A 27,779-nucleotide genomic window follows, 5' to 3' on the forward strand; every position below is an offset into this window, starting at 1 on the left:
AAAGGTCACTTCCTAGCTGATTCTTGTACATGAATACATTTATGACAGCCCTTTGCTAGGACAGATACTTTTCCATGGACATTAATGTGAACGACCTTGTATACATTTCTGTAGATAAATCAATGCGAAGGGACAGAGAGAGCATCAGCCCAGTGCTTATAAACAATTTCTCACAGGTTCTGAGTGTTTGGTTGTTGTTTTGGTTTTTTTTCTCCTGAGAAAATTGAGAACTGTCTTGGTTATCTCTGTTTAATTAGATTGAGAACTGTCTTGGTTATCTCTATTTAATTAGATTGAGAACTGAGGCTGCCATGACATATGTAGCTGAGCCGATTTAAGAGCTGATTGTTCCCGAAGGGGGTAAGTCTCGCTTCCCCTCCTTCACACCCCCACCTTCTTCATCCACACAACCTAGACATCTCTTGGGCTGATCGAGATACGTGAGCTTACGTGATCTAGGTTAACTCATTCACCCGCAGAAAAATGGCCACCTTTTCTGCTGCAATGATTTTGAGCTGGGTTAAAGAGTGAAACAGCTCCTGGAGTGGTCCGGACAAGCACCTTTCCCCGTGCCCGGTTGGCAGGAGAAGGGCTGGGGCTGGTCCTGCTGTGTCAGGACTCCCATTTGCTTTCCAGACTTAGTCACTGGTTGCATGTTGCTATGTTATATTAGTGCTTATCTTCTTGGTAACTGATTCCGGCTCTTAAACCATTACTAAAGTTGGTGAGGTTCTTTCCAGGCACTTCTGTGGAGCTAGATAAGACTCCAGAAGGGCAGTTTTCCATATTGCTCTGCCTGTGAGTCATGCCGTGCTTAATGTGCAGTCATACTCGTTTTGACAAAACAGGAGATAATTCACTGCTAGAGAGGTCTTCAGAATGAATGTGAGTAGTCTTGTGATACTCTATATTATATATGATTATAGACATGGCTGTACTTGTTCAGGAAAGGAATTTGTCCTGAAAGAGACAGATGCATAGGAAAATGTCTTTCTATTTTCCTGCCCTACATTTTGTTTAATAATAAGGGATGAATAGAGTTTAATAGAGGGAATGGAAGCAGCTGTGTTGCAATTAGAAGGCATAATTAGTATTTGCCCAGAAGTTTGCACATACGACTATACTGGGTACAGGGATGGCTCGAATGATCAAAAATGACTGGCTGTATGGTTGGTGCTTCAGAAATCTGGTTCCTCCTGTGCAGCTAATGTTAAGCTAGTACAGTACACTGAAAATATAATCCCTTGCAAATCACTTTCTGGATCTGAAAGTAATCAATTATCTGTGACTGATTACAGTCTTAGGGCCAGAAAAGTACCAGACACCTGCTATTTCCATTCAAGCCACTGAGAATAGTTGGTGCCCTTCTTACTGTTAGATCATTCATGCTCTCAGCATATTCAAATTTGGTATTGTAGTGTATTGTCAGTTAAAATGAGGACAAGCACTGACTTCCCAGCAACAACTGTCCCTGACGATGTCCTTATTCTAGGTTTGAGATAAGAGCAGTTCAAATACCCTTCTGTTTGACTGCCAGTTTTACACAATTTCCTAATTTAGCGTGAGAGCAAGGGCAGCGCAGTTTTATTTAGTATTGTGCTTTCAAATTATATCTCCAAAAGCTTTACTGATTTAATTAGTATTTTTGAGAACACGCAAAGAAAGGATGAGAAGATTAAAATGGTAACTGGCTAGTTGCAAGGCAAAGGGGTTTTCAGATCAGATCTGAAAAGAGATGGAGAAATTCAAGAGGGCTGTTGCTGATGCAAGAAACCTCAGAGGAGAGCAGTCAATAGGGGTGAGACTCTGCTCTGGGACTGCTAACAAAGCCGTGCTCTCACTCTTTGCAGAATTGTGTTTGCTTCCTGCTCCTGATAATCTCATGTGACTTCTGTTACTAAGCAGGGAGAGTGTCAACATGCTAACTGTCAGCTGGAAAAATTAAGTAACCCTCTTTGTAATCTGGTTAATAAGGAAATACTTTAAGAATAGGCTAATCAGATGGTAAGGTAGAATTATTAAATAAAAGCATCACTATTGCTTTCTGGATATATTAAATAATTGCCATAGCTACTAACAGTGCAGTAACTGGAGAGTTTCAGAATAGGGAAAATCTGGTCCACAGACCGATTTTCTTCAAGGCTCTGCCAAGCCTGAAAAAGCTGGCAGGATGGATGTGGACGCAGACATGAATTCATTTCACTTAAGGACATGAGGACATGGCATGTCTGAACAGGAGTCAAAACATGGGAAGGACAGGCTGGTTAATGTACAGGTATGGAAAAGGATTGAAGGACTCTGATGTTCAAAGTTGCGTAGGTGCTCTTTGCTGCAAAAACTCAATGCATCTGTCTTATGACAACAACGTGCAATAAAAGAGCCTAACCTTAATTTCAAAATAAAATGGTGGAGTTTGCTTTTTGTAGCTCTGACACTGGTGTGAAGGTGGGTGAATATCTGTGTGAAGTCTCTATGGAAAGACTAAGTGTGAGACAGACCTGTAGTGAAGGTAAGGTCCCTGCTGTAAATCCAGGCAATGCCAGTACAGCATCCCTCACTTGTCCAGAACTCCTCCTAGACCTTAAACAGTTCCCCAAACCCAGCAGAGTACAGCTTCATATAAGCTATTTGCCACCATTTAAAAAAAAAAAAAGGTTTTCTATACCATAACTGTTTCATAGGGTATCAATAAACATGTTCATATGCATGACCTTGCCTTTTGGATGTTTCTCTCATTTGTAGTTTTTGTTGAGCTAGTTGTTTCCTTTCTAAGAAAAGTGAGAGAAATGTCTTCTTTTGCCAAAACTTTAGTAAGATTAGGTCTCTTAGACCATTCAGCAAACGACTCAGGTGAGACACTGCTCAGAACAGTTCAACTGGAAAATCTTAACCATGCTTCTGTTTCATGTGTCTTCATGTCCTTGTCAAGTTTTCCCATTGCCTTGGACCTCCGAGGGACGAGAACAGATATTTTCTTCTTCCCTTTCACAAAATACTCTTGCTGCAGCAGAATAATGACCAAAAGGCTCCATCAACACAAGGCAGATGCCATCATTTCCTTGGAGATCTGTTCTGATGTTCATCCCCAAGTGGTCAGGCAAGAGCTTCGAACCCTTTCCCTCCCTACAGCTGTCAAGCCCAGAATACGTGTTGTTCCCCTGACTATTATCCATGGCAGATATGAGCAGGCATCTGCCTTCCCTCGGATATAAACTGCACTGAAGTTTCCAACCAGCTGGACCTAAGAAGATGATTAGGAGGGTGGGAAATATTCCTCTAATTCTCTTTGCCCTCTGTACCAAGAATGGTTCTGGCGCTGCCCTCAAGAGCAGACTGCCCTGAATGTAGGTAGCAAAATGAAAACCTGGCCCCTGGTATGACCAGGGCATGCTGCCTGGGGCACGGAGGCTCTGCGCAGACTAACACAGCCCAGGCAGACCTCCACAGGCTGTCCACAAAGTGCTTCCACAGAGAAGCGATGCAGCCGAGAGGGATCCCTGCACCTCCCGCGCCCTCTCCATGGGGGACGTACACAGCCGCAGCACCCGGCTGAACAGAGAAGGAACACGGATTAAAAGATCCACACCTGCAGGTATGGCTGATTACAAAACACTCTCTCAGCCTAGTAACTGAAGAACCACAGTGTGTTTATCAATATTTTAGGAGTCAGATGATGGATGCCCACTAGGCCCCTTACAGCAACGGTAGATACTTGCAGTAGAGCAGCTATGCTGCTGCTACAGTTTATGTGCTGGTGTGACAGCGGTGGAAGATGTAAAGAGCATGCTGTACCTCTTCAAAAAGAGTTATAAATTGGATGCTGCCTTTGAACTGGGAAGAGGCGATTAGAAAGTAAGTGTGGAGTCAGGATGAACGTTCCCAATTTCATCACTGACGTACTTAGCAACCTCAGTTCTCTCAGCGCTAAAATGAATATAACATCTGTCCCCAGTGGTATATTAGGTACTTTGTTCTTTTAGTTCAGGGGAGAAAAACCCTATGTCTCTCTGGCACAGGGCAGTGCTGTGCATGAGTTACCCAGGCTAGTAAAGCTGCATTTGCTCTGTAGTAAGAACAAATGTACACATGCAGTGATATTGACAGGATTTCTTTTAAAAAAAGGGTGTGATCTCTCACTGCTTCAGTTTTACTGTATTTCATCTAGAGTTTTTAAAGTTTCATGAAATTCCGACATTGGGGAATTGCATATTCTTAAAATCAGGACCTTTTAAAAATGGAAACACCAGAAATTACTAGACACTTGAAAGTCTTCATAAGCTCTTACCACCACCTTCCTGCTGTCTTGAATTAGTTGTCTCTTTCCACACCAATGGTCAGTTCAGGAATTTCTGGTGATAGTGGCATTTCAAACCTGGCATTTGACACTTTTTCCTGCGATCCCCATTAATTAAAAAAAGATGCACAATGACTCTGCCGTTAAAGCAACAGTATTGATGGAGCTTTGATGGCCTAAAGACTTAGAAGCAAGCCCTGTGAGGAAAGTTTAAAGCTTTTTTTCAGGCCAGCTGATATAGCTGGGGCAGGGGGAGCATCAAAGTTTTGTGCACGCAGGTCAGAAATAGATGTAGCCATTCAGCCTGACATCTTTTCCCTTCAAGTTGCAGTGTCCCTTCTAAACGCAATAGTGCTGCGTGTGTCTGGGTGGGCTGAGGACCCCACCGCAGCGCTGTGGGGTGGCCGCACTGTCTGCACCTCCTCCGCTCCCCAGCTCGGAAGCAGCGGGGTGTGCGCTCCCCAACGTGGGGGCAGGCAGCCTTATAAGATCCATGTCACGCTGCGTAACCTTTAGTTTGCTGGAGGCCACGTTTCTTACACAGTGATTGGCAAGATTCTTGTTGGGCATGGTTTTTATTAGTTCAGTGCTAGCATCTGTTTTTAACCGCGCATCTAGTGTCTATGTCTAACTGCGCTAGAGGTCATACTGCATATACTTTCAGCATCAGATTAATATAGACATACACAGCACTAATTTACTTTTTGCTTCCCCGTGGCTGAGTTCCTGGATACCCAGATTTTTTCAAGGTTGCAAGGACAATGGTGACATCAGGATACTCTTGCAAACATTTCTGGTGAATCAGCATGTAGGAGGCAGGACAATTTAATAAAATAAATGTTGAATGCTATTTCCTTTTCCCATCTTCTTCATCCAAGTATAACCTGCTTGTCAGATAGCCAGTCTACTCCACCCAGTCTCCTTATTTGTTGATGCACAGAACAGCGGGTATGTAGAGTGAGAATAAGACCATGACCCCCACTGTGGCCATTGTTCTGCAATACTCTTGCTGCTGACAGCATTCCTGAGTGCAACTGCGTTTATCAAGGCACAGAACCTTTCTCTCTCCCTTCATAGTGGTCAGACAAATGAATTCTACAAAAAAATAAATAACAATAAAGAATCCAGTGATAAAAAGCTGAGTCATCACATAGGGAGACATTTTACTCCATCAGGAAACATGTGGCAACCTCTGCTAACAGCTGCTTTGTTGTAATCTCCGTAGAGGTGAAGAAATATAGATGCTGAAACTTATACAGGGTATTCTAAATAAGCTGAAATAAAGCAGTATTTATGGAGACAGGACTGCATCTTGCTTTGTCTTTAATTCCTGGGAGGAAGAAAACTGCCTAGGATGATGTTATTTACAAGCAACATTTATTCTCAATGGCTACTGATTACATCTTCTATTCTTGCAGAGCTCCGCTACAGGAGGATTTCCATTAAAACACAAAACCAAATCTAGTTGTATTGAACCAGCATTTTTCAGGAAAGAAAAAAAAGCCCAACATGTTGACTCCTTTGACTCTTTTAAACACCAGCAGATAAAAATATCTCGCATCAAACTCATTTAGAGATTAAAGTTAGAAAGATGTGTAGTGAAATCGAGGGAGAAGTTTGGTCAGAAAGAAGCACTTCAAAATCAGAAGTGTTAGAATAAAATTGCTGGTAGAATGGAAACAAATAATCAAGCAAGATCAAACACATCAAAACCCAACAAGATGTGTGCTGAAAAAAAGCTGTTAGGAAATATCAGATATTTTCCAATGCAGCTTATTGCAAGATGGCTGAAAAGTCTTGCTCTTTGAAGCTGGGACACAGTACTCGTAAAGGAGCTGCTGTGGAAGGATGAATCAGAGCTTTCTCTTGCCGACATTACCCTGCCTTGCAATATTAGTACAGCTCTCCCAGGTGGTGCTGGGCTTGGCAATGCCTTGCACAGTGCAGTAACTGGACCAAAGGATGCCCCAAGCAGAAGTTTTCCAGCTTCATGGTCTGGAGTTTATGGAAATGTGTATTTCTCTCAACGGTCCAAGCTTCTCCACATGTCAATACCCTCACGTCCTCTGTCCCAGCCTTTGCTACTATTTTTTTCTTCCTTCTTTTTTCTTCCTCTGAGTGAATTAACTGATGAAGAGAGGCCTCTACCTGCAATCGCTATTGCTCCCCAGCCCTAGCTGTTCCCCCGGTATCACCTCCACATGCACTTTTCCTTGCAAACATTGCGTAGGGAGTGTCATTTGTCTCCCTCCATCGTCTCTGCTCCTGAGAAAAAGATGCTGCACTGGGCCTGTGGTCACATCCGAAAGATTAGCAGTGGTATAGTGTCATTACGGCTGCGATGGCCTAAGGGTACGCGCAGTGAGAGGTATGTCAGGAATGGCGATGTTTTCTTGAGCCAACCAATGTAAATGGCAGAGATGAGAAGTCTTTAGGTGCAGAGTGCCTTTCCCTGAGGGTTTATTTACAGGGACAGTCATTAGTTACACAGGGGACATCTCTCCTTCGCTACCAGCTGTGCTGCGTTACCTGACACATCAGTAATCACCATGCCAGATTTGCACTTTCTTGTCACCTTTTGTTCTTGGTTCCCAGGAACATTCATGTGCCACCAGAGCATCACAACAAGTCTGTCTAGGTAAGGATCAGACATTTCACCCTATGGATAAGCGCAGCCTTCTCTGTAGGGGGGCACAAAAATGGCAGTATGGAAGCACCAGAGACTTAGTAGTATTCAGACCAGGCTGAATAGACACAGCAAATTATGGGAGCATAACAAAATACAAAAAGGTGACACCTCGGCAACATTAGGGTAAGTAAGAGATATCTGAGGTCCGCTGTATCTGAGGCCTGATTCCCCAGCAGAGGTTCATTTCGGATGACCTTAGATGTCTGTAAAGCAGCTGAGCTAATCGCCCTGGGCTCCCTCTGCAACCGGGGAGAGAAGTACATCTCAGGGGGGTGATTAATCTCACCTATAACAGGTCAGTGTAATAGTAGGTCAGATGAATCCTTCCCTGGAAACATTTGCTCCTCTCTGCTGTAAAGAGGAGTCAGAGTGACTAATGCAGATACCAGTGCCCGCTTTGTAACCGTCTGCAGTCAGATGGAGGGATCCTGCCCTCCCTGCCCAGCTTGGCCCGTAGCCAAAACACACTTAAATTGCTGCCTAAACTTAAAAGTGTATTTGAGGTTACTCCTGAACTTGTATTGCGGGTAAAGTGTTTTCACTGACGCTGGGAGGCAGAAAAGGGGAAAGAGACGTGGGTTTGGTTTTTTCCCTGTTCACAGGCAGAGTAAATGCTTGAGAAACAGAGAAACAAAACCCAAGCACCAGCCTCGCCTGGACCAGGACTGATGGTATGGGCTTGGAAAAGTAAAACTGGGAGCACTTGTTATGGCTGAGGGCTGATTGAAGGAGATTTGAAACCATATTCTTTGTAAATAGGTGTGATTGCATCAGAGGACATCTGACTTGTCCAGCAATCCTCCTTCCCCACAGAAGTGACCTGGCAGGGACCACCCGGACCGGTCGGCGTGAGCAGCTGGCACACATCTGTCTGCAGTGCACAACTTCAGCCCACAGGACTTCCTACAGTCCCTCCCATTTATATCCCCAACTGGGCCAGGACTCACCAGTTTTAATTACACCAGTGGGTTTTGTTTCAGTGACTCTCCAGATTAAAAATCTCTCCAAGTTACAGTTTGCTTTCTCCTCCATGCCAAAAAAAAAAAAAAAAAAGTCTGGTTTTGCCATGCGGTAGCTGCCCCTGACTATCCTGCTGTCAAAGCCCAGCAGTGCCAGGGCACCGTAATATCACTGTAAGGTAAGGAAGGCAAAAGGAGCCACAGGCAGAGCTGATGGTTCTGATTAACGTTATAAACCTGGTGTGAGGTGGGCACCGGTACCCCTCGGGACCTCTGAACTTGTGCTTGGTTTCCTTGCACAAGCGAAACCACCTTAGCTACCAAGAATGAATCTTGGCGTAATGACACGCTGGGCTGCGGATGGATGATCCCATCTGCATTTGGGAGCAGGCTATTTCCCCTGGGGGATCAACCCCATGCTGCTGATACTCAGCAACACCTCAGGGCTGCCCGGAGGGAGTGCTCCTCTGGGGACCTGCGAAGATCTGGTGCCTGGCACGAGTGTTTTGGGGTCTACAGGGAAGGGATGTTGGCAGTGAGGAGTGGGCTGGGCAGCTCTATAGGGAGGAAGATGGCTCTGCCACCCTGCTGCCACGTACTGGGATTTTTTTCAGTGGCAGCGGAGCCCTGGGTTTGGCTGTGTGCTGCACAGCTGTAATTCTCCTTTTGGACATGACTTTTGGAAAGAAAACCTCCTCCATTCTTTTGTTTCTGCCAATCTACTTCTGGGAGGCACTGCCACCCTCCCCTAGAGGATTAAAGAAGAGAACAGTGTGCACCCTTGGAGCATGAGATAAACTGGTAAAAGCCACCCGTCCTTGCTGAACATGCTTGTTCTGCATCAAAACTGTGGGTGATTTGACAGAGGGAAAAAAACAAACGAATGATGAAGTTGTGGCAATTCTGCTGCCAACATGCTTTTAAAGATGAACTGCAGATAAAGTACTGCCCCTCCCATCATGATGTCACTTTGGTAGAGATTATGAGAGCTGTACTCAGTTCACCTTGTTTTGAGCAAATTTTCAGGTTTGGTTTCAGCCTTATCTGTTGGTGAGGGCAGTTTCATTCGTGGGCCAGTCCCAACCGTCTCAGAGGAGCGGGTGTGTTTTGCCACCTGGGAACAGATTGCTGTTCTTCAGGTTCAGTTTTTCACATGAGAAAATCTGTCTTTCAAATATTGCTTTTGTAGCGAAGAGTTGGGGGGGGGGGGGGCAGGGAGAAGCCCAAGGAAACACACAGATCAGCTGAGCACTGTGATTTCTTTTCTGTAATTTACCCACAGGGTTAAAAGAATGCTATCCAAAAGCATCCGTGTGAGGACAGATGGCAGGATTAAGAGGTACAATGTGTATTAACACCACATAAATCTATATACTGTTTGAGTCTGAGTCAGAGTATCATAAAAAAGCTGAAATGTGGCTTCACAAGAAGGATGTAAAGGTATTTTACCCTACTCTACTCATGAGGAAAGTAGGAAAAGTCACCCTCCCATTTATTTGAGGTGTTAGGAATTATTTGCTCAGTAAAAACATCCATCCACTTTCTTTATATTTGGAGTAAACGGAAAGGGAGAGAGATGGTGTCTAACCAGAAACTGAAGATGAACTGCCTGATAGTCTGCTGTCTCCAACACCCAGAGTTTTAGAAAGAAGGCTGGCAAATAGTTTTAGGAAAAGGACAAGGCATTGTCTGTTTTCCTCCAGCATCGTACTCCAGCACTGGGAGAGAAAGAGAAAGGTGCAGAATAATCTGTTCCCTCCCGATAAAGAGTAGCGAGTTCTTTTCACAAAAGAGCAGTCGAATTAGACTGAACTCCATGATATCTGCATAGAAATATTTTTACATGTTGAATCAAACTCTGGTGGGCTTCCTTTCAGCAGGAGAGATGGATGTATCTTTCTTCTGGGGTCTGTGCCTATTACATGCTACATTCACTACTCCAGCAGCTTTATTGGTGTAATATATGAGGTACTGGAAAGAATAAATGCTTTAAGAAAAATTATCAGCCTGAGGACAAATGGCATTATCACTAATTGCACTTTACTAATTCTGTCTACTCAAAAGGAAAGGAGATAATCTGGAACAAAGTATGTGGTTACCACAGGATGAAGAAATTCTGCTTGGAATTGCAGCTCACAGCGAGTGACTCATATTGGACAAACAGCCGAGGTGTGGGCAGCACTAGCAGACAATTGCCTGTAATGACTACCGCGTGCAACATAATGAATGAAGCACGGAATAAAGAGCTCTCTGCAAGTTGCAGCTATGTGAATGGCAAGCCTTTCATTTTAAGCTAGAGCCCTGTATCACAAATATTAGGTTTGACAAACATGTTTTCAAGATGTTTAAGTATATCCGTGAATGGGGTACAGAACTGAGACAGCAGATATTGCATCTGATTTCTAGAATTTCAGTCTGGCTGTAGCATTTTGAGACTCAAAATGTACTTCTATAAAGGCAAACAATCATTTCTGAAAGGTACATTCCTTTTTGGCTTTGATGTCATGCACAGAAAGGATGTGGCTATTATTTTTATTCTGGTCCAAGCTCATCTTTTCAGATATTCCATGTATATCCTGTTGTTTGTAGACGTTCTTCCACTAGCCACCTGCAGTAGCACTGCACAGATTGTGAGCAAGAAGGGCTATGTTCCTCCGGCACAAGTTGAATATGCTGTGATGGGGCACTAAGGACACTCGTGGCTGACATCGGACTAGCATCTGCGGTTCCCAAACCGTGTCTGGCCTGTCCACCGTCTGGGGCCGCCTGGCTAGCAGCTAGTGTGCAGTCAGTGGAAAGGCATAGGTGAGCGCTTCATTCTTGTGTCAATACAGCCCTTAGCAGTCGTGATGATGTTTGACAACTGAGCTGACAGTCTGCCAGGTGTTATTTCAGGTGCAAGGGCCATGCTTCGCAAAGGCTGGGCTCTGAAATAGACCAAGGAATACTGTGAATTATTCCTAGCCTCCTGTTTGAAGAAGTATTTTAAATACCGTAATGATTGTATCTTAATAATCTGATATATTTGTAAAGGCTTATCATGGAACCTGCACTTCTAAGGACGGTAACAGGCTATATAATGAATGAAGCACTGAATTAGTAAAGACTTCTCTGCAAGACATCTTTTATGTGAATGGGAAGCCTGTGATTTGAAACTAAAGCTTTACCTTTGATCTTGATCCGAAAGTGTGCTGAGCGCTGTGTTGCAAGATGTTTCTTGCAGTGCAGCCCATCCCGTTGTGTCACCACCTTGGCTCAGCAGCTAACACAGGTCAGATACCGAAACTGCATTTACCAACATCAGGGTGAGTCCTATTATCAAAGCAGCCCCCTGTGAAGCCAAACCAACAACAAAACCAGAATTATTAGCTTACAGGAACAGTGTGTTACCCAGCACCAGTTTTAGTTAGCCGATTTCAATCTATTTTCCAGATTTTTAATATGAGCGCCTCTAGTTTCCACACTGATTTTGCTCATGCTGAGTTTTAGCCGAATCTGAGTTGTTGCTCTTCTGCTATGCCCCGATCTCAGTGTCTGATCTCTGTGTCTATGTTACCTTGTACGTCCTGGGTACAGGTGTCCCGTCCAAATACCAGCTAATGAACGTAGTCAGTCACCTTCTTCCCACTTACTTCGTTGAGGTACAAAACTCACAATCCTATGGAAACGAGCCAAGTGATAGATACTGCCACTTTTGCTATATACTCAAAACAAAATCACTTTAGGCTCCCTGATGCGCTCTTTTTGTTCTGCAAGTCTTAAAAAAAAGAGACTGGTTTGGGTGAAACTTTTATTGAGTCAGATAGCCCTCACAGGCATAAAACAGTACTACTTCCCTTATAGATGCTGTTGCTGTTTCTGTGCTGTTGTTGCTGATTTCTAACAGCCTTGTTTAAAGAAGCTGGGTTTTTTAGAATGAGAGCTTATGCTTTCTTGCCTTACTTGATAACTTTCTTCTCTTAAGAGGCCTTCTGACAGGATCCATCATTATTCACTGGCCTCTTGATTTATTTTCCCTGTATGCACAGTCTTGCTGATTTAACAATGTCTTCATTATATAATGAAGATTGTACTATACACAAGGAGAAGAATCCATTCCTGATACAGTTCGAATCAGGGAATCAAAAATGGGAGAACTTGAACAAATCTAGGACACATTTGCAGCGCAGGGTTAACTTAAGATCAGTTCTGAGAAGTGTGTAGTCTGTGGACCTTGGGGAAACAATAGTCAATGCAGAAGTTTATATTATTTATAAAAAGGAAGGTGATCTCATGTGCTGCAGACCCACGGAAGTGAGAAATGGAAAAAATGTACTCGATCATCTTGACCTCAGCTTAGGCTTGCTCTGTGCAATACATTTTCTGGTGCTATGTCCAGATTTCTTTTAAAGGTGACTAGGGATTTATTTTTTGTTGCAATCTTTATTCATTTCTAGAGAATGGTTTTCACTCAGAGCTGAGAGGGGAACCTGAATTTCCTTTGTCCTAATGTCAGGTCATTTCTCCCATTTTTCCCAGATAAAGACTGCTTGGCTCCTGGCATTAATTGCATTGGAAGGATGGACAGTTTAATCCTGAGCAGCAACAGTACTACTTAATACAGACAGCACTACTGTCAAGAAATAAAAATGCACAGGCATGTTTCTTGAATTAAAAATATGAGAGTCAAATAGTGATGGTTACTGCCTGGGCATTGATGGAACAACTTGCACAGAAGAATCGGGAGTGGATTATGGGCTGTGCTGGTGCTTAGCCATGACTGTTCTCACAGCTTGATGAAAACGGGACAGAATGGGAAAGAAAAGCAAGCCTGTTGAAAATGTCTAAATTAGAAAGGTTAAGGGTCTAAAGGTAAAAAACTGAATGGCTAAAGGAATGGATGCTTTCACTTATTTTTGTGTCCAATTTGAAACATCTTGGAGAGCTTCACAGAGGTTTACTTGCACAGCTACTAGACTTCTCCAGATCACACTCCCTCTGTGACTCTGAAGTCTGCTCTCTCCACGCCCGGCCATTTGCCTCTCAAGAGACTGAAAGCACTCAAGCTTCAGGCATCTAATAGGGTACAGGTCTTGATCTCCCCTGTGTTTTAGATTGAAATTGTTTTTTTCTTTTTTTTCCCTTAGTTTTGAAGACAGTTTGCTTGACATAGGATCTAATTTGCACAAGTGCAGTACCAATGACAGAAGAATAAAATGAAAGAGAGGTAGAAATATTTTTAGTGAAAAGCTAGCCCTATACTTTGTTGAAAAATGTCATGACTCAGAGAACGTCAAATGGATTGAGTTCTCCCCGGCTCCTCGGTGACCCCACAGATGCTTCCTGCCTTGAATTCGGTGTGTTTGTAGCCTTTTGTGGGCTACTTGCATCCCACGCAGACATCCCTTTACCAACATCCTGTGAACCTCTCGCTGTGTTTCCTTGCGAGCGCTTCCCACAGCAGAAGGATGGGTTTCGCCGTAGCCAAGCGCGCACGGAGCTCGGCCCGCCTCTACAATGATGCAAACTCTGCTAAATGAACGGTGCCTGCCTGACCAAGGCATATACGTCTCCTGTAAATACGGTAACACTTCTGTTTGATTTTTAGTGTTGACTCAGGCTTTGTGTTTAAGTAGAGAGGGTGAAGGCAAGTGGCTCGGGACTGTAAAACCACTGCAAGACTCGGTCTCCGCTGGCACCATTCCACACATAGTTTACGCAGACTTATTCCAGCCTTTATCCTGCGAGCGCGCGACTTGTCCCTAATAACAGTATTAATAGCGATTCCCTGCTCAAGCGCGTGATCGGCCACCAGCCACCTGTTTTTGGAACAGCTCAATCCCAAGCCAAATAAAAGCTTTCTAGCCAGTAATGACACGCTAGTACACCTGGTGCACTTCCTTGCAAATAGCTCCCTGTAAATGAATGATATGAATCTTAACATATACTTTATAGGAAGTTTTTAGCCAAATGTAACCTCGAGCCTGAATTCCCCTCTCTCCTCTCCTCCCCAAATGTTCTTTAACTCCTCTGCTGGGAACAATCTTTGGCCTTTAAATCTTAATGTGCAGCTATTGAGTTAGAAATAGGCTTGGCACAAAGGGTTAGCTAAAGCTTACACAAACCAGTTTTTCCAGGTTGTGTGTGAGGAGTGTGGTTTAAAAGAGTGGAAAGTTACCAGAAGCAGCACAATGCCAGGTGTTAATGGATAATCAGAAGGAAAGATCGCAGAAACAACTGGGAAGCCTTAGCCAGGAGGATGGGAAAGACAAGCTTGCATTTTGACGGGGGAGTTATAACAGGGTCCCTGAACTCAGAGAATGCAAAACACGAGTTGTAAAAAGGCTAATCTGACGTCACTGTAAGTCGCTTTGCCCTGTCTGAGTCTAGTGAAGAAACTGAGGCAGACAACACGCACAGCATATATTATTTGTATCAAGAGCTATTTACTTTTCATGGCACCATGTAAGCCTTGGATCTTGGTTTTGTGTGGAGGGCATGTATATATATATACGTGCACTTGCATTGCGTGTGCACGTACATCGTCTCATGCATGTCATCTGCCACTGAGGAGTTACGAGGTGAAACGGAAGGCTTTGCTTTCTGCGGTGGTAGGGGAGGAGCAGAGCAGGAGGCCAGTACTGACTCTTGTGGGTAGGGAGGCAGACCACCATCTCTCAGACAGCCTGCTAGATAAGGAATTCGCACCACAACAGTATAGGTAAAATTCATGAAGAGGTTACCCACTCTAATCTGGGTAATGTACAGTGTCCCTGACTTCATACTTAGGCGAGGCTCTTTCAGCCACTGCCTTTCTTTACCTTTGTACCATCACAGCACCCCCAGAGCAGAGGCAGAGGCAGGGAACCCATGCAGTGCCTGGTGGCTTCCAGAAACACAGCGGTCCCCCGAGCAGCCAAAGAGGGAGTTTGACCAAACCTGTCATTCTGAAATAAGCCGTCCTCTTGCTTCCTACTCCAGGGCAGTCCCGGGGAAGCAGGGGGCAAAGCCTTTCCCTGCAGGCACCTTATCTTCCTCTGACCTTACCCAGCAGGACTGCACCAGAGCCGCTGTGAGCAGGGCTGCCTGCAGCTGTAGAGGATGTTCAGCAGATGGAACACCATGAGGATTTCTTTCCAGTGCCTTGTGAGTCGTTAGGGGACGAGGTGAATCCCATTGCGGAGCTGGTAGGCAGTGCTCCGCTGATTGTATTAACTGGTTTTCTGCTGGCTGTGCCCTAGCTCGGGCTTAGACATCTGCACTGTGGTTGGCCATGTTCGGCGAGGTGATTCCCTTCCTTTGGGAGCTATTTTGTGATCTGTGCATGGAGGAGGCTAGAGAAGTGCAAGGTGTTATTAGATGCAGTGATGTATTTCTATAGAAAAAAAATGATCCGATGAGGAGGTTGCTGAGCTAGGAGGCAGGACACAGTCACAAGACTGAGGACATCCCAACTGGTTTTGAGACTCCTTACACAGAGGAGAGTATCATCTCCCACCTTCTTCCTGATGTCTCTTATCAGTTTGGATCGTAAAGGCTCTGAGACAAGGTTACTGTACACATCTGCAATAGCAAAGGCAGTGAAACTGATTTTGTTCTGGCCATTAGTGAAACTGATTTTGTCCTGGCCAATAATATGAATTACAAGATGGGCAGATATTCTGTACAGATAGGACTCTGCCAGCCTTCCTCCTTCAAAGCAGCCTCTTGCTCTCAGCAAGGCCCCTTCATCAGGGTGCCATTGTATGGCATTTGCTTTTGTATGTCATACCATGGAGTAGATTCTTACAGTGTTCTCCTTTTCGAGAGGCATTGCATCCTACTCCATGGCTAGCTTAATGGTCCAATTTGTGGAGTGAGCCATTACTTAATGTGAGAAAAGGATCGGAATTTAGTCCATCAATGAATTGGCATTATTAACCTTAATTCTTGCTGGACTTTGTTGCATCTTCTCCTTCCTGGTTGCTTCCCATCACACATTTTAGCCACGATGTCCAGTTCAGAATACCGAAACAAAGATATAATTGCTTTGAATCTCTTTCTTCTGACGAGACTTTTCAGGAAAATAAAGGTGGGAGGTCAAGAAAAATTTGGAATTTTCCTCCTGCCAACCCCCACCTTGTCTGTGACACCACACACCACCCAACCTCTTGAGAAGAGCCCACGCAGCGCCTGGCTGGAGGCGCAGGCTGTTTCTGCACTGCTTCTCCGCAGCCAGACGCATCCCAGGGAGGGATGCCCTGCGCCGAAACGGATTGTGCTTGGAGGAGCCCAAAATGCCAGTGATAAGAGCAGCTGTGGGTGCTGCCTGTACCGGGGACCACCATCTCTGCCGTCAGCCGGGCACCGCAGTCCCCGTCCCGAGGATGCAGCCGCCCTTTGCCAGCCGGTCCCCGGGATGCTGCGGGGTAGAGGGAGGGCATCTGGCAGGGTGGAAGGGGAGGGCAGGCCATGGGAGAAGGGGAACAAAAGGAAATTTCATTGATGGAAAGCAGAGGAGGGTTATGGTTTTGTTTTTATTTTTAACAACAGGCAGCTGTGGATTTTTATGCAGGATTATTTTAGGTCTCGGGCCAGGCTGTTTCATGCTTCGTCGGTGCCTGAGTTTCTCCCTCCGGCTATCTGAATCCAAGTGATATTATTTGCAATTTCTTCAAGAAAGCAGAAGCTCAGAGGGAGTGTCCTTGGTGAATGGCTGTAATTTCTGTGCCGTGGCTGCCCAAAAGCTATTACAGCTCTGCTATCTCTGGCTGCCTGCCAGCGGGAAGGATTCCTTCCAGAATTAATTGCATTTCCCGCCTTATAGGTATTCCAGGGAGCGGGGAGCAGGCTCGCAACGGGTGTATTGCCTCACAAGTAAATAGCAACATGTCTTCTCATGTGTGCTGTAGGAGGGCAGCGCAAGCATGAAGACAGACGAGCCACTGATTTTCAGGTCTTTGCCCATAGCTGAAAATTAGTAAAGAGAGGTGGGAAAGAGAAAATAACTCTTGTGTTTGGCTCCTTCTTGTTTCTGGTATGGAGGAAGTGGGGGCTGCTTCTACAGAGTGTTATTCACAGTGACGTGCAGAAGCTGTCGCCTCTTTGCTTTGATGCGCGAAAGGAGGATATGTAAGAAAACTGCAAGCTCAGGGTCTTTGGCTTCGCTTTGTTTAAATGTTATTTATATAGAGCTACCTTGACTGCGTCTATATTTGTACGGTGAGAAGGTGCACAGATTTGAACTTGCCCCTCATCTACATGACATAGCCACATTTGGGTGCAGCCTTTGAGCAGGGTTTGAGGCGTGCTGGCTGATCTCAGACCGTCTTTCGCCCAGGCTCCTTGCTTGCAGCACAGGGCAGGAGAATCATGCTATTCCCTACCAGAAGGCACTGCCTGGATTTGGCAGATCTGCGAGGTCTGTTCATGAAAAGCAGCTTGTAAAGCTCGATGGCACGATGGCTGCCCCATCCCTTAGCACGCTCGTGAGGCAGGGAGCCGTGCCAGCCCCCCCGGTGTGGGCTGCAGCCATGGGGCTGTGCCAGGTCCTTCCCCTTCCCCCTTGGCAGGAAGGTTAGAAGGCATCACCTCCCTCCCTCTCTTGCCATATAATGAGCTTCCAGGGTGGATTGCAATCTAGCCCTCTACGTTTCTGCTTGGTAACTTTGGTAGTTTTACGAGAGGGCATGTTGAGACACTATGTATTAGTAACATTTTTGTTAGATGCATTCAACAGACCTGAAGTGGTGGTTAGGTAGCAAGAACCAGGTAAAGGGGAAGAAAATGTAAAGAGAAAAGGAAAAAAAAAAAAAAAACCTGCAACAAAATCCGTTCCCTTTTTCTCTCTCTTTTAACACCAAAGTGCCAAAGAGCTCAGTGCTGAGACCTTTTGTAAAGTGCCATGAAAATGTTAATGTTAAAAAAGACACTAATTTATTAAAGCAGTGGGGTCATTTTAGCTGCTGTCTTTTGATCTCTTCCTCTATGAGGGAACAAAGAAAATTAGGAAATAAACTAACTGTTTGTGTAACCTAAATGGAAGCAGAAAATGCTGCTGCTGCGCAGTTCTACATAGCCAGCTGCTGTCCTTCTCTGGTTCAGCTCATTTTTGTTCTATTGCACCAAGACTGATGTAGTATAATATTATTGATAATATTGTATTATTTGTCATTGTATATGACAGGTTAGATAAATGTGATTAGTGATATTTGAGAAGGGGCCACATTCCTCTTTCCTCACCTGTCAAGCAAAACCTAATTCATTCAACACCCCTAATAGGCTTGGGTGGCCACTTGTGGTACAGGACCGGTGCTGAAAACATACACGGGAGTCAGCATCTGAGCAGTGTTATGAGTCATGGGCCACATCCCCAGGGGCATTCAGATGTCTGATGGATGTCTTACATCCCCGTGTTGCTGCTCAGCTGCACATAACCATGGAAGCAAGCCAGCTCTCTCAGGGTCCGTGTTTCCATCCGTGAAATCATCGAGGTATCTATGCTGCTCTCTCCACATGTGCATATACTCATCCTTGCCAACAGCTCGTGCCTGAGCACAAGTGGGAATCACAGACCTTGGCTGCTTCACCCCTGGGACCCAGTGCAGAAACTTACAGGAGGATAAAAGGAATGCGATGCCACCTTAAACCCAGCAGCGGTGGGGAAGCCCACACATGCAGTGTGACAACTCTTCCCATACTTTCCACACGCAGAAGCAGGGATGGGACTGTAGAGACTTTCCACCCCGAGCGGCACATGGGAACTCGTGAGCTGTAGAGTGCTGGTGGACAGGCACGCTATTGCAGTCTCTCCTAGCTAAACTGTTCTGCTTGGCATAAATAATTAAATGCTGTTGGGTCACACAAGAAGATTAGCTTGGGAAGGCACTCGCTTGGGAGGCAGAATAGTTAGACTGAAATCCCTGTTTGGGCATTTAATTATTTATACCAAGCGGAACATTTTTGCCAGAAGAGATTGAGAGACACCCACCTAATTTAGCAGTCTGCTTATCATTAAGTTTAGCAGCGGTCAGGCAGAACATTAAGATGACTACTAGCACATATCTGCTTAAACAGAACCTGGTCTTTTGTTTACCATTCTTAAGTTGACAAGGAATGCACAATACTTGCTTTGTGCACAGCTCCAACACCAGTAATGCAATCAGCATTGTTATAACAGAGCATTAGTATTTCTCTAGTAAGAAATCATCTGACTTTCTAGTCATAGCCACTGATTTAGTAAAAATCATACAGATACATAGAAATGATTGAGTGCTGTTGCAGAAGGGTGATGTTTTAAATTGATGTTGTCTCATGTGGGATGCAGTGAAACAGGCAGCTTACAATGTGAGATAGGTCATCCATACCAGAAAAGAAATCACAGATTTGATGATTTGTTAGAGATGCTTTAAATGTGAACTGCATAAACAAAAGGATCCCATTCATGTGATAGAAAATGTTTATTTAGAATTCAGAATTTGCTTCCTTTAGCTACTGTCAACAAAATGACCTTGGTGTTAAAATATTAGAGGAAAATTTGATTTAGCTGGTGAGTGCTGCAAGTGGAAATAACTATTGCTGGCTGTTTGCATGAAAATGGAGAGCTGATGTGACAGCTGATTTGGTTGAACATGACACAGCCGTATTAACCCGCAGTAGCCAAGTGTGGTGAAGTCTGGGCTGTGGTCACTGGAAAAGCATTGAGAAGACGGAGATCCTGGGATCCCATACATGGTCAGACAGCTTAGGCTGCTCACTAAACCAAGAGATATGCCTCAGTAATTTTTTGAGAATATTTCTGGAGTGGTACAGCTCACTCAAACTGATGTTTTGCAATAGGCTTGCAGTATAAGATTCACAACTCTTAATCACTGTCCACACTCCTGCTGAGGTTATTGGGCATCCAAGGGGCATGGTTGGCCAGGGAGCACCCCGAGACAGGCGGGTACAGCCGTGTCCTTCACATCTGCCCTGCTCTGATTCCCTATGGTTGTGTAGCCCCACTACACCCCACAGCTGATCTCATACACCAGCCGTCTGAAGCCAGCACGTTGCCGTTGCCATTGCCATCGCCGTCATGACCATGCAGACTCCAGGCTCTCAAGACCTTCATTTCCCTCCAGGGTCAAGAGAACTGCTTTCATTTTCAGGTGTGACTAGAACTTCAGAGGGACCACGATGCAGAACTGCATATAGTGACTGCTCTTTTATGTTATGAACTGCACTGGTATGTTGCTAAAATACAAAGGAGTAGCATTGGTGTTGTGAAGCAGAAGGTACACTGCTGATGTCAAGAAAGCCATTTATGTCAAGGTTTTCGAACGCCCAGATAATCTGGAAACTGCTTAAACCAGACATTTATTCTGCTCATGTAATTTATTTTGCCTATGAGCCTCTCTCTGATTTCGCTCCGTCAGTGCTATTAGCACTTCTCATCAACTATTTCCTTGTTAGAGCATCAGTTGGAGAGCTTTTATGTGCTTGTTATTGCTAAGAAAAACTTCTTTGCATATCCATCACATATGATTTCCCTTATCTGTGTTTTTCAGACTACATCTTGGCAGGAATATACCACAGGGCAGTATTAGTGTTCCCAGTTTCTGATTAAGTCACTAGCCACATCAGTGTGCAAACCTACAATAACACCACACCATATTTTACGCTCACATTAGAAAAACAAGCCGTTCCCAAAGGAGAAATGGCAAAGCTGGGGACGAGGGTCAGTCACTGTCCCAGTTTGGACCCCATTCACCACATAAAAGGGTCAGAAGGTTGTAAAGGCATCCTAGTACTCACTGATTTTAATAGTAGAAAGCAGAAACATGAAAACCTTCTGAGCACTATTCTTGTGAACAGGACTCAAAGTAAGCAAAAATGGCTCTAGGCGCCAAAAACTTTAAGGCCTCCCTTCAAATTCTGGTCTGCATCTCCTAAAGGTGGGATGCAGGATCACATGCAGAGTATTTAGGTTTCCTTACATCTGCCCCTGCTCTTTAGAGCTACTTACGTCTTCTTGCACCTGCAAACTGGGGTTGAAGAAAGGTGGAAACAAAGTTCATAGCAGAAGAAAATCTTCCTACTAGGAGCTTCCACGCTCTGCTGTAATTGCATCTTCTGCTCCCTCCTCAACATGCAGGTTATACAAAGTTCTCAGCTTCATGCAGTCTAAAAAAGGGATTTTGCTTTTTAGAGTGAAAATGGGGCTGATGGGATGCTCAGAAATCAGAGGACAATTGCAGTGTAAAATTGGCTTGTATGTGCGTGACAGACTGGGTGGTGATGTGAAAGGAAGATTGTAAGGGCTGATTTGATTAAAAGGCTGTGAAAGGAGTGTCTGAATGGGTATGTCTGGAATGAAAGGGCATCTGGGGGGACCGTTTTCCTGCAGGGTGGGGCTTTTGGTGTTTGGCTTTGCAGATGCTAGCAGATGCTACAGAAATGCTAGGATTTAAGAGAACACACTTGGCTTTAAGTCTGGGACAGGCCATATTTTCAAGGGTGCACATGGACGCATCAATAATTTCAAAGATTTTAATTTTATTTTCTGAAGGCAAAGGAAATTTTGTTTTTCTTTTCAGAGGTAGAGTGATATTTTAGGAGTTCTGTACAAGACCTTTTCAGTATCATGCAGCATATGCCTACAACAGGCCTTCTTTTCTCTAGCATATTATCATCTAATAAAAGTTTCTCTATATAATAAAGACTGTCCAGAACAGGGAAAACTTATGAAGCTTAGAGGGTCATGTGAATGTGTTTCATATTTGGACGTCACAGTGGGTTCCAACCCCAAAATGGGACTCTCAGATGTGGTCACAGTACAAACTATTACGCTTATTATTAATGACAAAAAGAGCTTCAGGTTGACATCTAGACAACAAACAAGAAAATTTTGCTCTTCTGTAAAAGATACATAGTGATACTACATCTGCCAGTCACACATAGCAAACTATTTAAATATATAAAGTATGCTCCAAAACCCTGCGGAAACAATCTGCTGACAGCAGCACTGTGCATTGGCAACATGCCACCGGCAGGTGCCTATGGTTTAAGACATGACCCAAATTTTACACATTGCGAGAGATATTTAAAGAAGGGAAACTGAAGTGCATGTTGATTCATAAAATGTACTGGCCTTTCCTTTTTCTTTTCTTAATAATCTCTACTCAAGTTGAAATTGTCTTTCTAATGAGTTATTTGCTACCACAAACCCCAATGCTTTATTCATGAACATTGTTGAGGTGCCTGGGCAAAACCAGTCATAAATCATTACTCACATAGCTGAAATTTTTGTCAACATCCTTCATTTCCAATTTGTATCAGGACAGGGCTTGCACTCACTTGAGTGCACAGAGTGACATGTTGAAACCCGAGCGGGGCTTAAAGTGATTTCCACGCACAAGAGAACTCCTCTCCTTTGGTGGGAAGTACATGGGGAGAGTCTTACTGTGTGTGATACTCAGCAAGAATTCACAATATTTATTGAGCATAAAGTTGCCTCCATTAGACGAATTTGTGTCAGCGAAGTTATTATTCATATGTGAGAGACATAAATAATAGAGCCAGAAGACCCCAGCATGCTGCAGTCTCAAAGCCACATGATATATAGGGATTTGAGTGGGGAGCATTAGTATTATGCAAGTGATTTGTTAATGAAAACATGTAATTTAAGGAACACTCATTTCTAAGGATGGAGAAAAGGGTCTTTAAGTAGGAATCTTCTATCAAGTGGAAGTGGTGTAGACTGACTTTAAGGGTCTCTGATTCATATTTAATAAGAAAGCAGGACCGCAAAGACAAGCCTTTCAAAGGCTAGAAAAAGCAAGCCTGTCCCTCACCCAAGCCTCAGGAAACAGGGTCAGGCTCCAGGGGAAAGAAAAGGAATTTATGTAAATACACAAACTCCAGCCGGAGGTTTAGCTGAAATATTTGGTCCTTTAAAATCTGAAACAAAAACCTTCCGCGGAACTGGCCGCCTAGGTTCTGGGGTTTGGTAGAGTAATACGTTCCCTTGTGTTTTTATTCATGTCACCATAATGAAAGATGACTTGCTTTTTGAATAATATATACTTTATCTACATAGTGAGAGGAACTGGAATGAACATCATTTACTGCAGGTTTATTTAAAGGGCGCCTCATACAAAACACAGTGCCCATTATAGCTGTAAGCGTTTTTCAACACAAGGAATGGAAAAACTACTAGAAAGTACATTTTCATTGTAAGCAAAATACCTCTGAAAATCTCGTGTCTCCTGCCTTGTAAATGGACAAAGAAGATATTGCACTGCAATGTGCTAGCTTTGGGATGTCACAGGGCCAAAGACCAGGACCTGGAAACCTGGAGTCTTTTTATGACAAAACATATCTGTGAATACAGAGCAAAACAGACTTTGCTTTGGCATTTCCTTCAGCAATGTCTGGCTGTAAAAGGAACAAGGCTTGAGGCTTGCCTTGTCACACCACCCCTCCATACAGGTGCTGCAGGAGCTCCTAGCCCATCGACACCTCTTTCAGCAGCTTGTGCAAGGGACAGCTATCACTTGCTGCTGGCATGCAGCAGTCAGCTTACCCCCATAACAAAAGACTAGAGACGGCAGCTGGATCTGGTGAATAACTGGGGAGCAATACAGGAGTGGAGGGAGTCAAACTGTAGAAATGTCCCTGGTAAAATGTTGCTTGTCATATAGACTTTTGGGGATGGCTTTTCCTCCATCATCTTGTTCTAAGCCTGGTTCAAATGATTTCAGCAACCATTGCTGGTGACTACTTTTACATCTTGTATAGCAAAACACCCCACAGTGCATCAGCCACCAGCTGATCAGGGCAGGCAATATTTGCCCTTGATACTCAAGCAGATTCTGGCCCTTTGGTTCTGCTAAAACATCAGGAAGCCACAATGCATTTAGATACACAGCTTCCTCTCTCCTTGCTTGTCCTAGTTAATGTAGCCCTTTTGCAATATGCATAGAAGATGTCATTGCAATAGAAAGCAAATGATTTAGGATTTAGGTGCCCTTCCACACATGTCTTTTACCCAGATCACTTGGATATAGGATTCTACCTAGCAAAGCTAAGAGGCAAGGGACACCACAAGAAGTAGCAGTGTATTTTTCATGCCTCAACTATTGTAACTCCCTCTGCTATGGGCTGCTCATGTCCCAGCCCTCCAGATGAGCACAAGTGCAGAATTCAGCTGCCTGATTCACTTCACCAGTGCAAGGAAGACTTAACCATGTCTACACCGTTACCAGCAGGTCACATTGCCTTTCCATCCCTACTGGGGCCCAATGCAGAATACAGTCCTCCACTGATTTTTTGTTTACTGTTATCAATGTTATTTTGGTGAATGAAAAAAAATGGCAAAATGACATGGTATAAAACTTCTAATAGTAAATCTTCCCAAAAGTTTTTGCAGTAGAAATAGGTCCTGGACATGAGAAGGAGTTCTGTGAAGCCTGGGAGTCTAAAGGATGAAATTCATATAACCTCATCCCATCTTGGTGGTAGAGCAGAAACAAGCTTTTCTTTAGGCACCTGCATTTCCTGACTGGTGCGAAATACAGTCTTCAGAAGTGGGCAGTTCTATGAAAAGGATAAGGAAAGGTGGGCCCACTTTGATGTATTATTGTTATACTAGAACAAAACTCATTCCAGAAAATGAATGCCAGCAGCCATATGAGCATGCAGCTGGACAAAACATCTGTGTTTCAAGAGCACAGTGGGAAGTGACCATATGTGTAAGGAATCCTAATTCCTTTGTTCAAACTAAACATGAAACTATAACAGGAAGACTTCCTGGTGATTAAAACCAGAGCCTCACCGCAATACCTGATAGCCAAACAGGTATGAGATATTTAGACATGGCTAAACCTTGTATTAACAGAAGATCATTACATCTAAATTGGTTTTCTTGGAAGACGAATGGGTTTCATTTTGAAGAGTGCCTGTGCACAAGCCAGCACAAAGCAATCCGGTCAAGAGACAACCCAAGGACAGAGTTGTTCCATGCACCAGAAGCAGGTGTAAGACGGGACGGTAGACGTCCTCATGATTTTATGGGACTCTGTGGGTAATAGGAACCCTGCTACCAGCTGAGCTGTGATTTCAGTTGCAGAACTTTATAGCCTGGAGCATTAATGTTTTTTTTTTTTATTGAGGAACATGAGCTGGGGCCTAGTAGTAATTAGCTGGAGCTCTAATAGTAGAACTGCACAGTGATGTTCAAACATTGACTTGCTTCTGTTAGCAAAAACCCCTCGTGCCAATGCTTGCAAATAAAGCAGAACAGGAAGTATTTTCCTGGGTCTGTACAGTTCTCTGCCAAGAAGGATCTGACTCTCTCAAGAACTGTAAATAGTCCCAGTACCTTCTAAGTTAATTAACTGTGCAATGGGCCAGGTGTTACTCCATGATTAGTTTGTGCACAAGATTTTTAACTAGCACAGCAAAGAGCAAAAGAGCCCCAGTAGGATGCAAAGCTCTACTTGTGCTCCTGTAAGGAATGTGGGCAGGATCCAGACCTTGGCACTAACCACAAAACACATGTAGCTTCAAGGGTAAGGATTAATTTTACCTAATTGAAGTTGTTTGGCAGGTAGGTGCTCAGCTTAAGATAGTTGCTCAGGTTCTTTCTGTAGTTAGTGGAGAGATATAGGCATTTCCATGAGCAATTTGTCCCATTCATCTCGGGTGGCAGCCAATCTGATGCAGGATTTTTGCAGCTCTCTTCCCGTACTTGCTGCACATCCAAACCCTTGCACTCTCTCTTTGGTCCTTGACTAAATGCATGCTCAAGGGAGCTGGTTCACCAAAAATGTGTTTCCTTTTCCTTTCCCTTTCCCTTTCCCCTTCCCTTCCCTTCCCTTCCCTTCCCTTCCCTTCCCTTCCCTTCCCTTCCCTTCCCTTCCCTTCCCTGTTAGCTTTTTGCTGGATAAATTCTCATAAGTGATTCATAGACTAAAGGCAAAATTTTGAGAAGATGAAAGTTGAGATTAACACCATGTTATTTGTCAAGGTCGTGGCTGGGGGGCTGGGGAAGGAATAGAGAAGAGGAAGGGGGAACCATTTAATTTCACACATTTTTGGCAGGAAGCGTTAATCCTGAGAAGCAAGTGCACTTTGAGGTAGTCTGCCCACCCCTTCTTCTGCCTGGTGACCTCTGTCTGCCCTCGTTACTTCAAGGTTGTTCTCCATAGCAATGTGACCTTCTTCAAGCGAAGTGGGTCACGCACGCACTCTCACCATACTGAAGAGGCTAGGAGGGAACAAGGACTGGGAGAGAGTTGAAAAGTTAAGCTCTGGGAGAAGGGACAGTTGCAAAGCTGTACAGGGAGGTCACACATAATTTGCTTGAAGAACTGAACGCACCTCTTGTCTGACTGGTGCCGCGGTGTCTCAACAATAACTCAAGAAATACAACGTTCTTGCCTCAAAAAGCAAATAATCGCTATGAAGGAATTTCCTTTATTTTGTACCTATCTGTTAGTTTTTATCTCCATGTCTTAAATGTATTATGTTTCACTGTGATTAGTGGTTGTAGTCTTTAATTCAGGTGCTTAACTGTTTAATCTAGTCCTAAAACCAGATCGATTTTAGAGATAGGATAATTAAATTTTGACCCTGTGATCAGAAAAACCACAAACCCAGAAGGAAAACCCTGATGTTCCACCCACTCCCTGGGCAAAAGCACCGTTTTGACTGAGACAATTTTGCCTCTTGATTTCCCACTGCCAGACTTTGGCCAACATCAATCATATTAATTAGTATCTCCCTCCATTTCAGTGGGACTAATCGTGGGTGAAGATATGCCTCAGCAAGGATAAGTGAGAAAGACCTTGGGCCTTCATCAGCTACAGGTAGAGGGGGGATGAAAGAAATTACTCGTTTGGTAATTCAGCTCAGATTTTTCTCTCATTAGTTTACTACGACTTGAGCCCCACAAAGGTGTTACTAAGCCTAACCCACTTATTAAACAGGATCCTGCTCCCACGCATGTGGGTGCAACCCTACAGTAGTTCCACTGGAGCTCCTGGCGCTGCTTTATTCACTTGACCAGGCAATTTTTATTCACATGAACACATCTAGAACATGTTACTCGCATGAATAGCTCCAGATTGTTCTTCTAGGCTGGCAGCCTCAGCAGCAGGTTCAGACACCTGCATTCACTTGCCTACAGTGTCGGTGCTGTGAGCCGGGTGTAGAAGCTCCTGCTGCAGGCAGTGGAGATCTGGGGCTTGATTAGTTGCCTTCAGGTCGGCGTCTGGCAGGGCCAACGACATCCAGACATACCCCAGGAATTAGGTGTCTTTTCCCTCTTTCCCTTTTAGAAGTTTGACCAGATGATTATTATTTAAATAAGTTGAGTTTTCCATGTAATCAAATGTAAACATGAACCATTTATTTTCCTTAGTGTTCAGGGATTATGATGGGTTCCATCTCTTTCACAGCAGTTTGTAGAACAGTATTCATTACCATCATTTGTTTTTCTAGCACATTCTTTCTGTCTGCGAGGTTTGACACTTTGGAGCCTTATTTGATCTGCAGTGTTATCTCTTAAATCTATCCCTGGCTATATACTGTCTTTTTAATTTTCAAACTGCATCAGAAGAATCCTTGAAGAACTCAGGCTGACATCCAAAAAATGTTTGCCACCTAATGCCCCCCTGAGCAACTAAGTCTCTTGAGAGCAATAGGACTAAATTCTTTCCGCAGTGAATACAAGTGTTGAATTCGCTATTTTCTGTCTTTAAGAAGAATAAAAAAATGTCCACAAGAAAAAATATTCTGAAACATTTTGACTCCAAAATATCCGTGTATTTCATTTTGGTCTGTTTAATTGACATGAGCTCCATTTCAGGTCACCTGAGGGTTGAACTGGATTTCT

At 44.1% G+C, this 27,779-nt stretch overlaps 1 long non-coding RNA gene across 2 annotated transcripts; it reads left to right on the plus strand.

Annotated features, from left to right (window-relative positions):
- The first annotated feature begins 704 nt into the window (after window positions 1–704).
- On the plus strand, window positions 705–9,136 carry LOC138681948 (uncharacterized). Of its 2 annotated transcripts, none has more exons than XR_011322181.1 (3): window positions 705–892; window positions 7,586–7,654; window positions 7,743–9,136. It is a non-coding gene; the product is annotated as an uncharacterized lncRNA (long non-coding RNA). The 2 variants fall into 2 exon arrangements; XR_011322182.1 differs by having other exon boundaries at window positions 705–885.
- The last annotated feature ends 18,643 nt before the right edge of the window (window positions 9,137–27,779 follow it).

Source organism: Haliaeetus albicilla, chromosome 25 (genome assembly GCF_947461875.1).
Source record: "Haliaeetus albicilla chromosome 25, bHalAlb1.1, whole genome shotgun sequence".
Lineage (NCBI taxonomy): Eukaryota > Metazoa > Chordata > Aves > Accipitriformes > Accipitridae > Haliaeetus > Haliaeetus albicilla.